The 5,693-nt window shown below is 41.1% G+C and overlaps 1 long non-coding RNA gene across 1 annotated transcript; it reads left to right on the plus strand.

The window, feature by feature from the left end:
* Nucleotides 1–2,434: 2,434 nt before the first annotated feature.
* LOC118516607 lies at nucleotides 2,435–3,413 on the plus strand. The gene is made up of 2 exons (XR_004907958.1): nucleotides 2,435–2,925; nucleotides 2,983–3,413. It is a non-coding gene; the product is annotated as an uncharacterized LOC118516607 (long non-coding RNA).
* Nucleotides 3,414–5,693: the final 2,280 nt, after the last annotated feature.

Consider the following 5,693-nt stretch of genomic DNA (forward strand, 5'->3'; position numbering starts at 1 on the left):
CTACTCCTTAGAGCAGTCATCAGAGAACCATTTAGTAGGAACAGCCGAATATGGAACCCTTTTCGTTCTTTGGACACCTCCTATAACTTGTATGAAGACCATGCGGAACTTCATATCGTACTCAGTTGGTACCCCTATTCATCGAGGGTATCGCTTTGATACCCCCAACAGACCTTTGGACACCGTCTTACTACTTCTTAAAGCAGTCATCAGAGAACCATTTAGGAGGAACAGCAGAATAAGGAACCCTTTTCGTTCTTTGGACACCTCCTATAACTTGTATGGCGACTATGGGGCCCTTCATGTCGTACTCAGTTGGTACCCCTATTCATCGAGGGTATCGCTTTGATACCCCCAACAGACCTTTCGACACCGTCTTACTACTCCTTAGAGCAGTCATCAGAGAACCATATAGTAGGAACAGCCGAATATGGAACCCTTTTCGTACTTTGGACACCTCCTGTAACTTGTATGGCGACTATGGGGACATTCATATTGTATTCAGTTGGTACCCTTATTCATCGAGGGTATCGCTTTGATACCCCCAACAGACCTTTGGACACCGTCTTACTACTCCTTAGAGCAGTCATCAGAGAACCATATGGTATTATCAGCCAAATATGGAACCCTTTTCGTTCTTTGGACACCTCCTATAACTTGTATGGCGACTATGGGGACCTTCATTTCGTACTCAGTTGGTACACCTACTCATCGAAGGTATCGTTTTGATACCCCAAACAGTCCTTTGGACACAGTCTTACTACTCCTTAGAGGAGTCATCAGAGAACCATATAGTAGGAACAGCCGAATATGGAACCCTTTTCGTACTTTGGACACCTCCTATAACTTGTATGGCGGCCATGGGGACCTTCATGTCGTACTCAGTTGGTACCCCTATTCACCGAGGGTATCGCTTTGATACCCCCAACAGACCTTTGGACACCGTCTTACTACTCCTTAGAGCAGTCATCAGAGAACCATATAGTAGGAACAGCCGAATATGGAACCCTTTTCGTACTTTGGACACCTCCTATAACTTGTATGACGACTATGGGGACCTTCATTTCGTACTCAGCTGGTACCCTTATTCATCGAGGGTATCGCTTTGATACCCCCAACAGACCTTTGGACACCGTCTTACTACTCTTTAGAGCAGTCATCAGAGAACCATATGGTAGGAACAGCCGAATATGGAACCCTTTTCGTTCTTTGGACACCTCCTATAACTTGTATGGCGACTATGGGGACCTTCATTTCGTACTCAGTTGGTACCCCTATTCATCGAGGGTATCGCTTTGATACCCCCAACAGACCTTTGGACACCGTCTTACTACTCCTTAGAGCAGTCATCAGAGAACCATATGGTAGGAACAGCCGAATATGGAACCCTTTTCGTACTTTGGACACCTCCTATAACTTGTATGGCGACTATGGGGACCTTCATGTCGTACTCAGTTGGTACCCTTATTCATCGAGGGTATCGCTTTGATACCCCCAACAGACCTTTGGACACCGTCTTACTATTCCTTAGAGCATTCCTCAGAGAACCATATGGTAGGAACAGCCGAATATGGAACCCTTTTCGTTCTTTGGACACCTCCTATAACTTGTATGGCGACTATGGGGACCTTCATTTCGTACTCAGTTGGTACCCCTATTCATCGATGGTATCGCTTTGATACCCCCAACAGACCTTTGGACACCGTCTTACTACTCCTCACAGCAGTCATCAGAGAAACATATAGTAGGAACAGCCGAATATGGAACCCTTTTCGTACTTTGGACACCTCCTATAACTTGTATGACGACTATGGGGACCTTCATTTCGTACTCAGCTGGTACCCTTATTCATCGAGGGTATCGCTTTGATACCCCCAACAGACCTTTGGACACCGTCTTACTACTCCTTAGAGCAGTCATCAGAGAACCATATGGTAGGAACAGCCGAATATGGAACCCTTTTCGTTCTTTGGACACCTCCTATAACTTGTATGGCGACTATGGGGACCTTCATTTCGTACTCAGTTGGTACCCCTATTCATCGATGGTATCGCTTTGATACCCCCAACAGACCTTTGGACACCGTCTTACTACTCCTTAGAGCAGTCATCAGAGAACCATATAGTAGGAACAGCCGAATATGGAACCCTTTTCGTACTTTGGACACCTCCTGTAACTTGTATGACGACTATGGGGACCTTCATTTCGTTCTCAGCTGGTACCCTTATTCATCGAGGGTATCGCTTTGATACCCCCAAGAGACCTTTGGACACCGTCTTACTACTCCTTAGAGCAGTCATCAGAGAACCATATGGTAGGAACAGCCAAATATGGAACCCTTTTCGTTTTTTGGACACCTCCTTTAACTTGTGAAACGCCTATCTACTTTCCTTCTCCTTTATAAATAAAATATTTTTATCTTATTCAACGCCAAAACCAACTAATCTTTATTCCACGCACCAGAAACCACCACCAAACTCCTTGATAACCGCTAACAAAATCGTCCTTTTTTTTTCGCCATCGCACCGCAAAACCGTTCGATCATCGAACTCCGCTTCGTCCGATCGCTCGCTCTCTCGAATTTCGGTTCGCTCGTTCTCCTCTCGCAACCAGCCGCAATTTGTTCTCACGGCCGCCCGTTTAGCCGCGGCTACACGTAGCCTTATCGAAAACTGATAATCGTAGCGGCCAAGGTCGCTACATCTCATTACACTTTTTTTTTTTTTCGATAGCAAGAAAATTTGTATATGTGCTTTCTATTTCAAGCATGCTGTCTCCTTGTTACCAATTCTGTTCAATTATCCTACCACTTCCGTCGCAATAAACGTGCACAGTGTTTCAACAACGTGCAGTGTATAAGCAATCGCTTCGTCTCTCATAAAGGATCTCTCGCTTCTTGGCTTATTAGCATCGCTCGCAACCTAAGTATACGGATCGAACAATCTGCTTCGCTGTGCTTATTGTTTCGTCTTATTGTTTAAGGTGCTGTCTAATAATTTGCCGTGTGCCTGTTCAATCCTCTACTAAGAGCAATCTCTGGGGGAGCATTCGATCAACTTTGTCCTATCAAATTCATCCGCTCAACCGCACCAGATCAACCTTTAAATTGAACATCGAATATTATGCCGCTATGCCATGAACTCGGTTGTTTGCTTTCCGCTTCTCTCCGTGCGTGTAGCGTTCTACCCGTGCGTGCAAAGTGTATGTGTGTACAGTGGTGACGTGTGATGTGTGCCTTAAAGTGTAGTTAGCCTGCCAAAAGTTTTTTTTTTTTTTTTTTTCACTAATTTTACAAATTTTTATTATGGATATGCATAAAAATTAATATAATAAGCTTATAAATCGATAACATCCTAATTTTAAACCCGATCAGCTAAATTAGCATTATTATAGAAATGTTGATGCATATCCATTTACATTTTTTTTATCCTAATTTTAAATTTTGCTTAAGTCCCTAGCTATGCCCTATTCTCAATCTGCTCCGTTTTCCCTACACTACCTAATCTAAACTTAACCCTAGTGCAGGGCATTTCCTCCTTTTGCACGTGCCTTATCCCGGGCAGACTCGGTAAATTTTTAATCTATTCTATTTTCATTTATTTTATTTTTTATTCGTTGAACCTCTTCAACCTGTTGTTGTGGACCTTCTCTAGCCTTTTCCCATTTCTTATTGTACACGTCTGATCGCTTGGTATTTCCACCACCTCATACGGTCCTCTCCAAATACCTTGCAACTTTTGCCCTTCACCCGTTTGATTGTTCCGGACCAGTACCATTTCTCCCCACATGGGTTGCCACTCATTAGCGTTCTGGTCGTACTTTTTTTTTCTTTTATGTTTCGATTGTATAAGATTTTTCCTAGCAATCAAGTGCATCTCCCTTAGTTTTGTTTGCATTTCTTCACAAAAATCGGAGTACAATCTTTTCCTTTCGTTTTGATTATACAGTGATGTTGGCAATCTAGCTTTCCTCCCGAAAACCAACTCATATGGAGTGTACCCTGTCGAAGTGTTTATACACGTATTGTATTCCATAGCGAATTATGGTAATACTCTATCCCAAGTTTTATAATTTTTCCCGACAAATTGTCTTAAATATATTTTTAATTCTCTATTCGCTCTTTCAACTATATTTCCTTGAGGGTGGTATGCAGAAGTATTAATTTTTTTAATTTTTAAAAGCTCACATACATCTTTCATGACCTGACTCATGAAATTTGTGCCCTGGTCTGTTACTAATTCTATAGGAACCCCTACAAGGCAAATAACCTCTTCTACAAAGGCTTTCGCTACTGTTGTTGCCTCTTGATTTACCATGGGCGTTACAATAAGATATCTGGAGAGATCATCTTGGATAACCAATCCATATTTGTTCCCTTTTTCTGATTCTGGTAAAATCACAATATCCATGTATACTTTTTCAAAAGGATAATTTGAGGTGGTTGTGATTTGCATAGGAATTTTGTTGCATCTTCCTATCTTATTGAGCTGGCACGATTTACAACTTCTTACGTACCCTTCGATATCCTTGTCCATCCCCTTCCAAAAGAATAAGTCCTTAATCCTTCTTTTCATTCTTCTGGTTCCTAAGTGTCCTCCTAATGGAGCATCGTGAAACTCCTGAAGAACGGTGTTAATTTCAGATCTTTCTATTTCCACTTTATCAGTACCTGGTGTGTAATTTTGAAATTTTAGTTTTGCTTTTTCTTTTAAATTGTTCAATTTGTCCCTCCTCTGTATTTCTTTTTCGCTTGTTTCCCTTTCCAAATCCATTTTCATTAAATCTTCCGAGTGATTTGTCTGTTTAGTATCCTTCATTGTTTGCCCGCCGATACTTTCCTCTACGTTATTTGGAATAAGGTTTTTCTTGATTTGTTGGCGTGTGATGACTGCTACCGTTTTAATTTGTCCATCTTCTTGTATTTCCCTCAGTTTAATTTGAGGAAGCCTTGATAAAAAATCGGCAACCACATTCTCCTTCCCTTTTCTATACCTTATTTCACATTGTAATCCCTGGAGCCTTAATCGCAATCGCGATAATATTGGAGAATTTTCTTTGAGTCTCCATATCGACACTAATGGTCTATGATCAGTGTATATGATGAACTTCTGTCCATAGACATAATGTTTAAAGTGTTCTACGGCCCACACGATCGCCAAAAGCTCTTTCTCGATTGGGTGGTATCGTTTCTCTGCTCCCACAAGAGTTTTGCTAGCATAAGCAATTGGCCTTTCAATGGTTTTCTCATTCGAAAGGACTGCTCCGAGAGCGTAATCACTGGCATCAGTGGTGATTACAAAAACATCATTATAGTTAGGACGTACTAATAAAGGCTCAGAAGTAAGAAGTTGTTTTAATTTTTCGAATGCTAGCTGACAGCATTCATTCCAAACAAAATTTGTATTTTTCTTTAATAATTCGTGCAATGGTTTGCGAATATTGGAAACGTTTGGAAGAAATTTCCCATAAAAATTAATGGTTCCCAAAAACGAACGTAGCTCCTTGAGAGTTTTTGGAATTGGCATATTTAAAATAGATTTTACATTAGCTGAAGTAGGTTTAATCCCTTCCTCATTTATAGTGTGGCCCAAAAAGTTTATTTGTTTATGAAGAATTTTACATTTTGATGGTTCAATCTTGAGGTTGTGCTGTTTTAATCCGTTTAGAACTTTCACCAAATTCAGATTGTGTTC

The sequence above is a fragment of the Anopheles stephensi genome, unplaced genomic scaffold (assembly GCF_013141755.1).
Source record: "Anopheles stephensi strain Indian unplaced genomic scaffold, UCI_ANSTEP_V1.0 ucontig358, whole genome shotgun sequence".
Taxonomy (NCBI): domain Eukaryota; kingdom Metazoa; phylum Arthropoda; class Insecta; order Diptera; family Culicidae; genus Anopheles; species Anopheles stephensi.